Source organism: Narcine bancroftii, chromosome 4, assembly GCF_036971445.1.
Source record: "Narcine bancroftii isolate sNarBan1 chromosome 4, sNarBan1.hap1, whole genome shotgun sequence".
Lineage (NCBI taxonomy): Eukaryota > Metazoa > Chordata > Chondrichthyes > Torpediniformes > Narcinidae > Narcine > Narcine bancroftii.
In genome coordinates this window covers 313004652-313020490 of record NC_091472.1, presented here as the reverse complement: position 1 = coordinate 313020490, position 15839 = coordinate 313004652, and the positions used below count along the sequence as shown (strand labels likewise).

Genomic DNA, 15839 nt, shown 5'->3' with positions numbered 1-15839 from the left:
TGTGATAAAATCTTTAAATAAAGTTTAAAAAAAAACTATTGGTAACTCTAGAAAAATAATTAGTCCTTAAAGGAAAAGTACAAAAAAAACCATAAATCATAAACACAAGGTTTTAACCTCCACACTCACGATCTAAAAAATAAATTTTAAGAAAGGTTCTTAAAATTCAAGGTTCACCTGTTGTCAGTCAATTCAAGCATTGTCTGATTACTTTTCTTGCAAAGTTCCTTAGATTTAGACATACAGGCTCTGCCGACCCACCAAACACAGCAATTAATTTACAACCCCAGTACATTTTGAAAGTTGGGAGGAAAGCATCTAGAAGAAACCCACGGAGACACGGGGAGAAAGTAGAAACTCCTTACAGATGGTACCGGATTCAAACGCGGGTCGCTGGCGCTGCAATAGTGGTCCTTGAGATGTTGTTGTCTGTTGAAGGTGAAAGGTGCTAATAGAGAGCAGAAGTGTGGTGGACAAAACGGCAATTTCAACATCAGAATCAACATTTATTGTCCTGAACAAGTCACGTGTTTTGTGGCAGAATTAACTGTGCAAACATTAATATTATGAAGCATTTTACAACAATAATATATATAAAAAAATAAATACACTGCCCCCAAAAAGTAAGGCAGCGTCTTTGGTTCATTGATCATTCACAAATCTGGTGGCAGTGAGGAAGAAGCTGTCCTTGTGCTGATGAGTGCTTGTCTTTAGAATCCTGTACTCCCCCCCCTCCCCCCCCCGCCCTATGGTAACAGAGTGAAGAGGGCGTGGCCTGGGTGGTGGGAGGTCTTTTAGGATAGAGACTGTTTTTTTACGACCCCACCTCATGCAGATGTCCTCGATGGAGTGAAGTCGGGTGCCCGTGATGTCGCAGGCCGAATGAACAACCCTCTGGAGTTTATTCTTGTCCTGAGATTTGGCACCTCCGCATCAGGCAGTGATGCAACTAGCCTGAATGTTCTCCACAGTACACCTGTGTGTAAGTTTTCAAGAGTCTTTCGTGACATCCCAAATCTCCTCAAACACCTCCAAAATTATAGCCACTGGTGAGCCTTCTTCGTGATTGCATCAACATGGAGGCTCCAGGACAGATCCTCGGAGATGTTGACACCCAGGAATTTGAAGTTCTTGACCCTCTCCACTACTGAGCCCTCAATGAGGACTGGGTCATGTGCCCTGCTGAATCCACAATCATCTCCTTGGTTTTACTAATGTTGAGTGAAAGGTTGTTGATGTAACACCACTTGTAATAACCGTTTGTAATTCTGCCGACAACTGTGGTGTCATCGGCAAACTTGTAGATAGCATTGGAATTACGCCTGGCCACATAGTCGTGGGTGTATAATGAGTAGAACAGTGAACTAAACACACATCCTTGGGGTGCGCCTGTGTTGATGCTCAGTGAGGAGGAGATGTTGCTTCCAATTCGTACTAACTGTGGTCTTCCAATGAGAAAGTCAAGGAACCAGTTGCAAAGAGGGGTACAGTAGGCAGAGTTTATAGTTTCTTGACCAGTACTGAGGGAATAATGGTATTGAAGGCTGAGCTGTAGTTGATGAAGAGCTGTTTTCGAGGTGTTCCAAAGCTGAGTGGGGAACCAGTGATATTGCATCTGCTGTGGAGCCATTGTGACAATGGACAAATTGCAATGGGTGCAGATCTTTGCTTCGAAACATACTAATTCTGGCCATGTCATCACAGTAGAAGTCAGTGGTACTGGGCGATAGTTGTTGAGGCAGCTCACACATCTCTTCTTGGGCTCCAGGATGATTGATGCCCTTTTGAAGCTGATGGGAACCTCTGACTGCAGCAATGAGAGGTTGAAAATGTCTGTGAACACTCCGGCTAGTAGGTTTTTAGTACCCTGCCAGATACGCTGTCAGGGCCTGACGCCTTGTGAGGGTTCACCCTCTTGAATGATGTCCTAACATTGTCCTCAGAGACAGATATCACAGGGTCCTCAGCCTTTGCAGGGATTCAAGTAGGCACTGTTTGGTTCTTCTCAAAGTGGGAATAGATGGTGTTTAGCTCATCATGTAATGAAGCATCACAACCATCTATGATGTTCGCCCTTGCTTTGTAGGCTGTAATATTTTGTACTCCTTGCTATAGCTGGTGTGTATCTGTGTCTGTCTCTAGCTTTCTCTGGAATTGCCACTTTGCTTCCACAGGTTGTACCTGGTCTTCATGTAGAAATCTAGATCCCTGGCCTTAAACACCCTTGTTCTTGGCCTCAGCAGGTTGCAAATCCTCTGATTCATCCAGGGCTTCTGGATGGGAAACACCATTAATGCTTCAGGGACAGAGGCCATTTTGGGACAGGATGTCAAATTTTCTAGTGAATTCCCTTTGTCACCTCCCATAACTCCCCATTTCCTCCTGATACGGGCCATGTTTCAACTCTCACCCACGTTTATGTATTTTCCATGAACATGCCCAGGGTCCTTGTAGACACATGGCTGCTGAGAGGAGGAATTTGCAGTGCCCCTTTTACACCGCAGCACAAACAGGTCCCACAAAGGAAGTTCTGTTGGACCTCTTGTAAAGAGTTGGCCAGCCCACACTTGGAGTATTATGTGCATTTCTGGTCACCCCATTACAGGAAGGATGTGGAGGCTTTAGAAAAGGTACAGAAGAGATTTACCTGGATGCTGCCTGGATTAGAGGGTTTGAGTTATGGGTAGAGGTTGGACAATCTTGGGCTGTTTTCTCTGGAGCGTTGTAGGCTGAGCGGAGTCCTGATCAAAGTTCATAAAATTATAAGAGGTATTAGTAGGGTAGACAGATATTTTTATTTTACCACAGACAAGAGGATACACATTTAACGTGAGGGCAGGGGAGAACATTTAAAGGAGATGTTCAGCAGAATTTTTTTAAATTATACAGAGAGTGGTAGGTGTCCAAAACAGTCTGCCGAGAGTAGTGATGGAAACTGATGCATTTAAGAGGCTTCTAGATACACACATAAACGGGTGGAGCAGCAAGCATCGTGGTTAATGAACACTTACAGTGCCAGGTACCGGATTCGAATCTGCCACTGTCTGTTAGTGGCATTGTCTGTATGTTCTTCCCGTGTCTGTGTGAGTTTCCTCTGGGTGCTCCGGCTTCCTCCCACTCTTCAAAACATACCAGGGGTTGTAGGTCGATTGGGTGTAATTGGGCAAGAAGGGCCGAAAGGGCCTGTTACTGTGCTGTATGTCTACATTTAAAATTAAAAAATTGAAATAAAATATGCAAGGAATTGAGGTTCATGAATCACGTGTAGGTGACAGTTTTAGTTTAATTTGAAGACCATGTAGGCCGAAGTCCCTGTTCCGAAGGTTTGAAGTGCAATGGTGAGAAGTTATCCTCCATCAAAAATAACTTGGCTCCCTAAATCCCTGCAAAGTGGTAGGGCAGCCACAACCAGCTCAATGTCAGCCCCAACAGATAATTTAGGGGATCTGTCAAGGATGAAATTCAGTCGCAATTCTACTGTGAGTTGCAGTGTCCTGTTTAGCTGGAGTTTGGTGTAAATCAAGTGAAGCAAGAGCTCCCTCCTTGGTGACCGAGATTTGCAAACTGCAGTTAAATGCACCTTTGTCCCCCCACCTCTCACAGCTGATCTCACCCTAATTCTTTCATCGATCACCCCATGCTCTGCTGTCCTTGTACCCTTCCCAGCCCCACTTCATTTCCTATAGACATAAGGAAAATTTAAATTTCACCGTTAATAGTTGCAACTGATCTTAGCAGATGCGCACCTACAGATATGCACACAGACACAGACCCAAGTGAAACACAAAAGCCTGCAGATTGTAGGAAAAACACACTGAAATGCTGGAAGAACACAGCTGGTCTTTCAGTGTCTGTAGGAGACAAAAGTCCCTTTTGCACAGCCTCTTCAAGGCGGGAATATTGTGCCTTTATTGAGCCACGCCTTCTGTGTAAAAGGTACGAACACAGAATGGGGTGTCATTGTAGTGCTGCTTTTAAACTGGCAGTGGAGATAGTCACTCCGCTAAATCGACGTCTTTGTAAAAAGGGTGAGCTGGCAGGCCGGGACCAAGATGGGAAAGGATGTGTGTGTGTGTGTGTGGTATACATCGCACTAGATGCTGTCGCTGTTGTGTCACAAGTCACACTCCTTTTGCTTCCAGACTGCCGGCTTGCTGAGTAAAATGACACACTGGGGCAGTATGATGCTGGTGTCGTTGGGTTTGGTGTAAACAAGCAAAGCTGGCTGAAGAACGGGTCTTCTTTACGGCAGCATTGCGGGATCTCTGTGTAAAAAGGGCTTATATTACCAATGTTTTGGGCCCCAGCCCTTATTCCTTCTTTTACACACACACGCACACTCAAGCATACACACCTTGTGAGATGTGCTAACTCCCTGGCGGCCAGCATCCATTTTGTCTTGCATCTCCACACCTCAGCCCTCAAGGTTGTTAGATTGGGACTAATCCGAATTGCATATTCATAAGTGCTCCACTTAAAAAAAAGACTACAAGGCAAGGGTTAGGTGTTATAGTGTGAATGGAGGATTTGCTAACCAACAGGAGACAAGAGGGTTTGGGTAAATGGGTGGTTTTCTTGTTTGCAATCAGCAGGGAGAGGAGCACTGCATCGGATGATGCTAGACCAACATAAATGAATTACCGGAGAGGACCTTGTAGCGTATATATTGTTTAGATGGCACAGAGAGTTTGTAGAAAGATAAAGATGGGTTAAGTGAGTGGGCAAGAGTGGCAGATAGAAGATAATATTGTGAGATCATCCACTTAGAAAGAAAAAATAGTAGATGAGATGATTATTTAAATGATGAAAAATGGCAGCATGCTCTTGTGCAGTGGGACTTTGGGACCTGCTGATCAATGAATCACAAAAGGTTGGTTAGCAGGGACAACAGGTGGGGGGAACATGAGGGGGAACTTCTTCACTCAGAGAGTGGTGAGAGTGTGGAACGAGCTGCCAGCTGAGGTGGTGAATGCGGGTTCAACTGTAACATTTATGAAGAATTCGGACTGTGACATCGATAGGTATTGGGGGGCTACGGACTTGGTGCAGATCAGTGGGACAAGGCAAACAAAAATGGTTTGGCATTGGCTAGAAGGGCCGAAGGGGCCTGTTTCTGTGCAGCAGTAAAAATAAATAAAAAGAGGGCAAGTGGGATTTTGGCCTTCATTGGTAGGAGGATTGAATTCAAGAGCAGGGAGGTTCTGCTGTGAATGTACAGGGGGTGCTCCCAGAGTGCTGCATGCAGTTCTGGTCTCCTCACTTGACAAAGGATTGATCAGTCTTGAAGGCAGTTTACCAGGATGATTCCAGCAATGAGGGAGTTTGCCTGGGGCCAGACTCACTGAAAATAAGAATGATCAAATAGAAACATATTAAATTATGAAAACAATAGATAAGATAGAAACAGGGAAGTTGTTTCCACTGGTAGATAAGACTAGAACTAGGGGACCATAGCCTCATGATTCAGGGAGGTGGATTTGAGACAGAGATGAGGAGAAACTACTTCCCTGGGTGCCATGTAAATCTGTGCAATTCTCTGACCAAGCAAGCAGTCAGGGCTGCTCAATAGATAGATTTTTGCATAGTAGGGGAATTTAAGGTTCTGTAGAAAAGGCAGGTAGGTGGAGCTGGGTCCACAGCCAGATCAGCCATGATTTTGTTAAATAGTGGAGCAGGCTCGATGGGCTAGATGATCCTATTTCTTATATTTTATTTCTTATAAATGTCCTTACCCATCCTCCCTATCATGTTTCTGTCACCTTGAGCACCCTTTAGTCACAAAAATCTTATTCATCTGGCTGCTAAATGTTTTCTGCCCGTGGAAAATGTGAGTAAATCCTACCTTGCAAAAGTTGGAGAAATGGTTAATTTTATCAGACTCCATCGTGGAATGACTGAATACCTCTGGAAAACCACACACGCTCCAAAGATCAGTTAATGATTCACTGCTCTTCTCCCCAAGCCATCATGTGTCAGTGATGATAGACCATCTTTATTTAGATGTCTCCTGTGAAAACAGGAGTAAACAACAACAGTGTGACTGTCGGAGTCTCCACTGTGTGACCAAATATATCCAATAAAGATACCCACTGGAGTAAGACTGAATAATAATCCGGTATCTTATCCTCTAATTTCCAGTGCATTGTCGGCTTGCACAGTTCTATCCCTGGGGTAGAATTGTGCGGGAATTTGCTTGGCCCATCCAAACTCTGTCAGCTTAACAAAAGAGTTGTACAACTACCCAGAGTTCTTCACCAATGCCCGCAATTAGAACCATAAAACATTACAGCACAGAAACAGGCCCCTTGGTCTTTCTAGTCTGTGCTGAACTATTTTTCTACCTCCTCTCACTGACCTGAACCCAGTCCAAATACCTGGCGAAATTCTTCTCAAATGTTAAAATTGAGCCCGCATTCACCAATTCAGCTGGCAACTTGTTCCACACTCCCACCACTTGTTCTGTGATGAAGTTGCCCCCCTAATGTTTCCCCTAAACCTTTCCGCTTTCACCCTTAACCCATGTCCTCTGGGGTTTTTTTCCCCAAAATTTGCACAGTTGGCGCAACACTGCTACAGCGTCAGCAACTGGGGTTCGAATCCAGTGCTGCCTGGAAGAAGTTTGTACGTTCTCCCTGTGTCTGAGTGGGTTTCCTCCGAGCACTCCGATTTCCTCCCACCCTCCAAAAACTTACGGAGATTGTAGGTCAATTGGGTGTAATTGGGCAGCACGAGCTCATGGGCCGGAAGGGCCTGTTACTGTGTTGTATGTCTAAATTTTAAAGTCAAATTTGAACCCACACTTTCAGTCAGTGGATTCCAAACTATATCTTGCTGCACAGTCGATGTCCTCTTCAATTCCCAATGATCTTAAATCACTGTTTACTGCTCCCCTTCCCCCAATCAACGAAATCAGTTTTTTTGCTTATTTACTTCTTCCAAACCTCATGGATTCTGGTGGAACAGGCTCTTGGAAACTCGATTGATTTTTTTTTTAGCTGGGAAGGTAAACCCTGTCGGAAACGATATAAAGTTTAGACAAACGACTGAGGCTCTCCTTCAGTCAGCTGAAAAGAGAAGGTTGACTGTAACTCTGAGTAATGTCGAAAATATAGTTGGCACATCCTGCTCTGATTCCATCCAGTTGAAAGCAGACGGTATAGTGAGTAATGTACAGAATAAATGTTTGTAAATGGCTTGAGGAGCTGGCTCTGACAGGACTGTGCTACATTGAAAGCCCTGTCTCCACTTTATTTCTGCCAATGCCTGTCCTGTCAGGTAAAGGTCACCAAGGGGTTGCCAGCTCTACAGAATTGCCTGGTTGCTGTGCAGAGTTAGACCAGATGGAGCAGAAATAGGCCATTCAGTCCATTGAATCTGCTCTACTATTCAAATCATGGCTGATGTACTTTTCCCTTTGGCCCCATTCTCCTGCCTTCTCCCCATAACGTTTGATACTCTTATTAATCAAGAACATTTAACCTCTGCTTGAAATCTACGCAATGACAAAGGTGGTTTATATATAAATGTTTTCACTCCGATGCCTGCTGCAAAACAACAAATTTCGTGACTGGTTCATGAGAGTAAATTCAGATTCCAATTCTACGATGGTTTCTAGAGATTCACCACCCTCTGGCTGAAGAAATTTCTCTTTACCTCTGTTTTAAAGGAATATCCTGTTATTCTGCAGCAGGTCTTTCAGCCCATCTTGTCTATACCAAGCAAGCAGGTCCAATTTGCTTGATTTTAGCCCATATCCCCCCCCCCCCCCCCCGGATCCCATTGAAACCTTCCCCCTCTTACCTTGAATCTATTGTGATGGATTATGTTTCATTTAATATTGTATATAGATATGTTTTAAAGGAAGTAAATTGTAGGTTTTTTTCACCCCCCAAATCTTACAGGCCCAGAGGACCCGAAAACATAGCAGCAATAGAAGTTCACCAAGACAAATTGTTACTTAAACAAAAGTTACTTTTAATTTTCTTTAAACATAAAGACAGGATCAAACTTTAACTTATTACTATTAACTTAGCTTAACCTAACTTAACCCCCTTCTAATTCTAAGCACACGTGTATGCAATGTGGGTATAAGTTCAGAAAAGTTCTTTGATTCACAGTCCAATCTCACTTCTCACTCCTCCAATTTCACCGGAATCAGGCAATTCTTATACTGTGCACAGAATTCAACATTTATGAAGCTTCACCAGAATTTGGTGCTTGAAAGCTAAATGGTTACCACTCAGGAAAGTTCTTGTTGTTTTTCAGAGAGAGTGATTTGTTGCTCGTTGGACAAACACAAACTGATTCCTTCCAATCAGCCACTTCGGTGTCTTGCCGAAGAAACTTACTCCATCAGAGTTTTCCAGATGATAACCTTTTTCTTTCAGGTCACCACAGAGTTCCTTTTCTGTTTCCCTTATCTCAGGTGAAACATTATACAGCCAGCCATTTCTTCTTTTATGAACCACAAGGGCTTTGAACAGACTGAACTCAGAACTCACAAATGGGGTTTTAAACAAGCTTCCAAAAGCCACTGCAGAAAATCAGCAGTCTCTCTCTCTCTCTCTCTCTCTCTCTCACTCTCACACTCTCTCTCTCTCACTGTCTCTCTCTCCTCTCTCTCACACTCTCTCTCCTCTCTCTCTCTCTCTCTCACTCTCTCTCTCACTCTCTCTCTCTCTCTCACTCTCTCTCTCTCTCTCTCTCTCACTCTCACACTCTCTCTCTCTCACTGTCTCTCTCTCCTCTCTCTCACACTCTCTCTCACTCTCTCTCTCCTCTCTCTCTCTCACTCTCTCTCTCTCTCTCACTCTCTCTCTCACTCTCTCTCCCCTCTCTCTCTATCTCTCTCTCTCTCTCCCTCTCTCTCTCTCTCTCTCTCTTCCTCTCTCTCTTTCTGTGTCACACCTGTTTGACTCTCTGCTTGTTTAACCACATGACCTTCTTAGAACAGCAAACTGTATTCAGACAGATTGTGGGACCGGACCCAATCTTCTGAGTCTGTTCATCTGTTGCTTTCCAAAACAATAATTTATTACTCCATAGCATGTCCAATTAGCACCTACTTGTGAAGTCCTTCAGCAAAGCAGTTTCCATCGTCTTTACAAAGGCAAAGGGAGCCTGGACTGTCTGACTTGAGCAGAGCTCTGGCATTTTAAATGAGATCTGTGTTGTGAAGTGTTTGTGTTTGTTTGCAAAAAAAGTAGTTTTGATAAAAAGCCTTTACTCTCAGGGGTGGGTTGGGGAGGGGGGGGCAGAATCTTTTACCCTTCCTGTGCCCTTCATAATTTTCCATTACAACCTTGCCTTTTCACCCATTTAGGTTCTAGGGAGAAAAAGTCCCAGCCTTTCCTTGTAATTCAAGGCCTCAGTTCCGGCAACATTCCCATGGATCTTTTCTGTACCCTTTCCAGCTCCGATAGCTGCTTGACCAAAACTGTGCAGTATAGTTCGAGTGCGATCTCACCAACTGGGTTCAACCCTTGAGCTAAGATAAGATCCAGGGAGAAAATATATCAAAAGAGAGTTTTATAAAATAGATTTTTTTTTCAGGCATGTCAACATGAAGGGTTGGTAGGCTGATAGGGAAAGATGTCCGACCCCTTGCACAGTGCCCTGCAGGGGCCTTCAGCTCCCTTGGACTTCCTTCCCTAAACCTTGTCACTTTTCTCTTTATAAAATCGGTCTCTGCTGCCCTGGAATGTGTTCACTCGTCTCACTGTTGATTTTTATTTGACTGCCACTCCCCTTGAAATGTATTGGGGTATTTTGTGTGTTCATGAATGCTGAGTAAATGCTGGAAGAACTAGGCAGGATGAGCAATGTCAGTGGGTGGGGTGGGGAGATTGGTCAGTGCCTTGGATCAGAACCCTTCATCAAGTTTTGATGAACGGTTCTGACATGAAACATCAAGCATTCTTTCTCTTTCACAAATCCACACAGAAAAAGGCCCTTTGGCACATCCTGTCTGTGCTGAGCCTTTAATCTGCCTCGTCTCACCGACCTGCACCCAGACCATATCCCTCCCATCCATGTACCTGTCCAGATTTTCTCAATTGTTATAATTGAACCCACATTCACCACCTTAGTTGGTGGCTCATTCTTTACTTCCACCACTCTGTGTGAACAAGTTCCCCCTAAACATTTCACCTTTCACCCTTAACCAATAACCTCTGGTTGTATCTCACCAAACCTCAATGGAAAAAGTCTCCTTGCATTTACTCCATCTATACCCCTCATAATTTTAAATACCTCTATCAAATCTCCCCCTCAATTTCCATCACTCCAGGGAATAAAGTCCTAACCTGTTTATTCTTTTGCTGAAACTCATTTACTCAAGTTCCACCAACATCCTTGTAAATCTTTGCACTTTTTCACTGCTACTTGACCTACCAAGTTCCTCTAGCAGATATTTGTGGCCCAAGATTCCACCATCTGCCATCTCTTGTCAGAGTAAATGCAGCCTGTTGAAAGTCCAGTTTGGATATCGTGTCAGTTCTGTTCACCTCATCATAGGAAGGATGTGAAACCTTTGGAGAGGGAACAGAGGAGATTTATCAGGATGTTGCCTGGATTGGAGAATGTGGCTTATGAGGCAAGGTTAACAGAGCTGGAGCTTTTCTCTTTGGAGCAAAGGATGAGAGGTGACTTAATAGAGGTCTACAAGATTCTGAGAGGCATAGATAGGGTGGACAGCCAGTGCCTTTTTCCAGACAAGAGTAGTAAACATCAGATAATATATGTACAAAGTGAGGGGAGGGAAGTTTAAAGCAGACAACAGGAACAAGTTCTTCTTACACAGAGAGTGGTGGGTGCCTGGAATGCATTGCCAGGGGTGATGGTGGAGTTGGTCGAACAATGACATTTAAAAGACTCTTAGACATGCACATGGGTGCAAGAAACATAGAGGGTTATGGGTGTAAGGTTTAGTTTGTTGAGTGGGTTTATAGAGGTTGTCACAACATTGTGGGCCAAAGGGCCAGTACTCTACTGTAATGTTCTATGCTCCAACAATGGATTTCCACTTGGCTGCAAGAAAGTTGAGGGGGCTGGGGGCTGGGGGCTGGGGTCGGGGGGGGGGTCAGAGGGAGGGGCTATTAGGAGGATGGATGTGCAGATCAATAGCAGCATTTGTGGGTGGAACAGTTGAGGGAATGAAACCCCTTGGAATACATCTAACCTTAGGTGGCAAATCTCATTCTCCTCGGGCAGAGCTCTTTGCTTGTATATTTTTCACCAAACAGCAGCTAAGCTGGATATTGTATTTCATCACACAATTGCAGCTCATTTTCATCCTCTGAATTAAATCTGGGGGATGGTGTTCAGCTGGAAACAATTCTGCAAACTTAGATACACGACACTTGGTCGCCTGAACATAACAGAAGAATTAGGAGCAGGAGTGGTCATCCGGCCCGTTGAGCCTGCTCCGCCATTCAATATGATCAGGGCTGTTCTGATGTGGACTCAGCTCCACCGACCTGCTTGTTCCCCATAGCCCTCAATCTAGCCATAATCTTAAACTATGCAAAAATCTACTCTTTGTCTTTAGAATATCAAGTCAGGTTTATTATCAAATGATTGCACAAGTGCATCCTGACAAAACAGCGTTCTCTGGTCCTCGGTGCAAAATATGAAGACCAACAATACAAATGTAATTTATTTAATGGGGGGGGGGGTTTCCTTGGGCAGAGAATTCCACAGGCTGTGGGAAAAGTCTGATCTCGGAAGCTAAGCACAGGTCTGATCAGTTCTTGGAGGGGAGACTGCCTTGGAACGTCAAGTTTCTGTGAGGGGCGCTAGATAAAGTGGCGACTCTCTGTCTGCCTTAAGGTAGACAAAAGTTAAAGAATTCCATGTATGTAACATTCTACATGATAATAATGGAACCTTTACCTTGACCAGTTCACCCTCATGTCTGTCTTGAGAGTACTCCCCAGAACCTTGGAGCAATGTCCCCTGGTTCTAGTCTCACCTAGCAGTGGAAATAAATTTCCTGCTTCTATCTTGTTACATGTTTCTACAAGATCCCTCTCATTCTTCAGAATTCCAGCGAGTGTAGGCCCAGTTGACTTAAGCTGTCCTCATCACCAGATTTAACCTGGTTAACTTCCTTTGCACCATCTCCAAATTATTGATGCATCATGTGAATATTTATGGTCTAGCACCGATTCCTCTTTAATCTCCTCTTAGCCCAGCCACCCTCTGAGATACTGTGCTCCTCCAATCTCCATCACAAACTGTTCATGATTCAAAAATTGGCCCCTATGGCATTGAGTCTGCCCGAAAGCTGACATTGCACTAAAACTCTCCATAACCCAGGGTTTCCCAGATGAAACAAGTTCAGGAAACCTCACAGTACATGTTGGGCGCAAATGATTAATCTGGCATCAAATGGGTAGTCTTCCTCTGACAGAGGGTGCTGGCTTGTGGAGTGGAAAACTCTAATTGGAGTGCCAAGGTTATGTGGTGGGGAGGTGGGGTGAGGTGGTGTTAGTGGTGGAGAGGAAGTGAAGCTCTGTTTTGACAGAGTAGAGGGAGCTTCCCGACTAGATATGGAATGCTAATTCTGACAGCCGACCCACCAACAACTGCTATTTTTGTTAAAGTATAAATAGAGAGCTGAGGGGAAACTCTGTTGATAGCAAGTAAATAAACAAAGCATTTACTTGGGTGAGATTCACACTCCTCCCCTAGAGATACCAGTGACAACTTACTATGCAGTCAGAATCATGGAAGAACAAGAGGGTCTTTATCTGTCCCTCCCTCTCGACGTGAATTACATTGAGAGATGCTTCCAAATACTCTTAGAGAAAAATATGCCACTGTAATTCCCTCCTCAAATGCATTGTGGGGGTACTCTCGCAAAAAAGCAGCTCAGCACCACTTTCTTAAGAGCAATTAACAAAGGGTAATAAATGCCAGTCCCGTCCACATCTCAAAAACTGAATTTGCAAACGAAAAGCTGAGTTGGCAGTAGTTAGTTGGAATTTCGTGTGCTGTTCTGGTCATCCCCATTATAGAAAGGGTGCAGAATACAGAGGAGATTTACCAGCATGTTGTGCAGTACGCTGGAGAAACTCAGCAGGTCATGCAGTCCAAAGTGTTTCTTAGTAATTGGCACTTGGTAACACTTTATCCCAAACTACACTTGGAGCGCAGGAATGTATTGCCCAAGATTTTCCAGCAACTGTTTTAAAATGTGGCATATCCCCACTCAAGTTCCTGATGGGAACCTGGTATGCATTGACGGGGGTGGGGTGGTGGAGGCTGGTACAGTACGTACATTCAAAAGACACTTAGGCTAACACATGGATGTAAGAAAAATAAAAGGTGTGAAATGGGGAAGGATTAGATTGTTGTGAGGTAGGGTATCATAGGTCGGCACAACATTGTGTACTGTGCTCTCATGTTCTATGTTCCATACCAGCCATTTTCGATCTTTCTTCGGCTATGGCCCACCTCCCCCAGGACTCTGGTCAATGTTTATGAGCCCCATTCCCTGTGAAGCAGTCAAGTTTTGGTTTCTTGCTACTTCTTTCGCCTCCGTGACTTTCTCAACAGAAAACCACAGTGAGCCCACTGCTCTAATCGTTATACACCCATGACTGTGTGACCAGGCACAATTCCGATCCCATCTACTAGTTCGCCACAGTTGTCGGCAGAATCACAAATGGCAACGAGGAAGTGTGCAGGAGGGAGATAGATCAGCTCGTTGAATGGTGTTACATCAACAACCTTGCACTGAACATTAGTAAAACCAAGGAGATGATTGTGGACTTCAGGAGGGAGTCAAGGGAACATGGCCCAGTCCTCATCAAGGGCTCAATAGTGGAGAGGGTCAAGAACTTCAAATTCCTGGGTGCCAACATCTCAAAGAATCCACTTTGATACAATCACAAAGAAGGCTCGCCAGGGGCTATACTTTGTGAGGTGTCTGAGGAGATTCATTATATCACTGAAGACTCTTGTGAACTTACATAGATGTACCGTGGGGAGCATTCTGGCTGGTCTAGTATGGAGGCGCCAACTCTCAGGACAAGAAAAAACTCCAGAGGGTTGTTAACTCGGCCTGCGACATCATGGGCTCCAGACTTCACTCCATCGAGGACATCTGGATGAGGCGGTGTCTTAAAAAAGCAGCCTCTATCCTCAAGGACCCCCACCACCCAGCCCATACCCTCTTCACACTTCTACCATCGGGAAAAAGGTACAGGAGCCTAAAGACGAGCGCTCAGCGGCACAAGGACAGCTTTTTCCCCGCTGCCATCAGATTCCGGAATAATCAATGAACCATAGACACTGCCTTACTTTTCGTGCTCTATTATTTTTACATTTTTATAATAATGCTGTGAGATGGTTGTAATATGGATATTTGCTCTGTGACGCTGCCGCAAAACACATTTCACGATTTGTGCATGACAATAAATTCTGAATCTGACTTCTCTCCTACCAACTGCATAAAAAAAATATTTGTGACATGAGGGAAAGGAAAACAAAGCTTTTACTTAAACGTGCTGTGGCCCCCAGGGGGTGCATAGGGCCCAATTGAGAATAGCTGTTGTCTATACCATGGTTCAACACCCTTGACACCTCCCAATCCCCATCCTAACCTGTTGGTTTTATAAATGTTGTGAAGAAGGGAAAAGAAATGTCCCTCCGGCCAACTCCATCGAATATTCGAACACCAAGCAATCTGATGCAGGAAACCAGTGGGTCTTGCAGCATCAATGGGAGATAAAGAATATACTAGAAGTATGAAAAGCTGGACTGCTCAGGGATTGGGTTGGTCCAAATTTTTAGGTAGTATTTCTAAAATTCAGCTTGAAGGAGGAATAAAGCTCCACTGCTTGTGAATGGTTCACTTGCCGCTTCCACTACATCCACGTGCACACGCGTGACGTCTTGTAGACTAGGAAATGATGAAAGAAAAATAGAGTGTTGCAAGGTACGAAGGGTTCAGTCCTTTTTTTGGATAGGAACATATAGGTCGGCACAACTTCGAGGGTCGAAGGGCCTGTTCTGTGCTGTTATGCTCTATTGTTCTATTTCACAAATTTAATAATCGTTTCCATAGACTTTTCCGTAGTAGCTTTTTTTATATCGTAAATTGGAGTCTTTTGAATGTCATATGTTTCCATTAGAACAGTAGCAGTATTGCTCACACCATATTCTAGTTTCATAATTATTTCAAATTTTTCATTCAATTTCAATGTGTTCTTCTTTCTTTTCACACCGCAAAGTTTATCTACTTTAGGATCCATTATTCTGGGTTTGTAAATACAGGTGCTCTTTATGGTTGCCACTTAGCCCCTTTCAAACTGCCATGTAAAATAGGGTTAACCGGCAATTAGTGTGGCAGTTACAAAGAGTCCGACCGGGTCACCTTTGTCGGAATGCAACCAGGTCCGTGACTTACCTCAGAGGTAGTCAGGGAACCCAATTAAACTTACCTGGGTCACGTCCACAGGCGATTTGAACAGGAAAATGGCCAACCCACTTATTCCGGTGATGTCAGCGCTTGTGTGCATGTGTCACCAAGCAGCCAGCATCCGATCATCCGGTGGTACTTCCGGTGAATGCGTGACACATCATTATGGGGGCAGGATTCCCCCTTAATTTGCCGGGCTGGCGATTTAATGGGTAGATCGCCCTGCAATTTGAAAGATGCTTCCAGCACCTTTGCCCCAGTAATCACACCTGGGTCTCAGGAGGGCTATCCAAGTGGTGCAATTTAAAAGTGGCTATTGTGCATCTGTGGTGCTTAAGCATACATGCCCACAAATTTAAATTTAAAAAGTTTGAGAGATTTCGAAAAGACCAGATTCTTAGGTGGTCCGGAC

General features: G+C 44.3%; 1 protein-coding gene across 3 annotated transcripts in view; it reads left to right on the top strand.

The window, feature by feature from the left end:
* Window positions 1-15839, top strand: part of nhej1 (nonhomologous end-joining factor 1) — a 406931-nt gene that overhangs the window by 107908 nt on the left and 283184 nt on the right. The window lies entirely within an intron of this gene.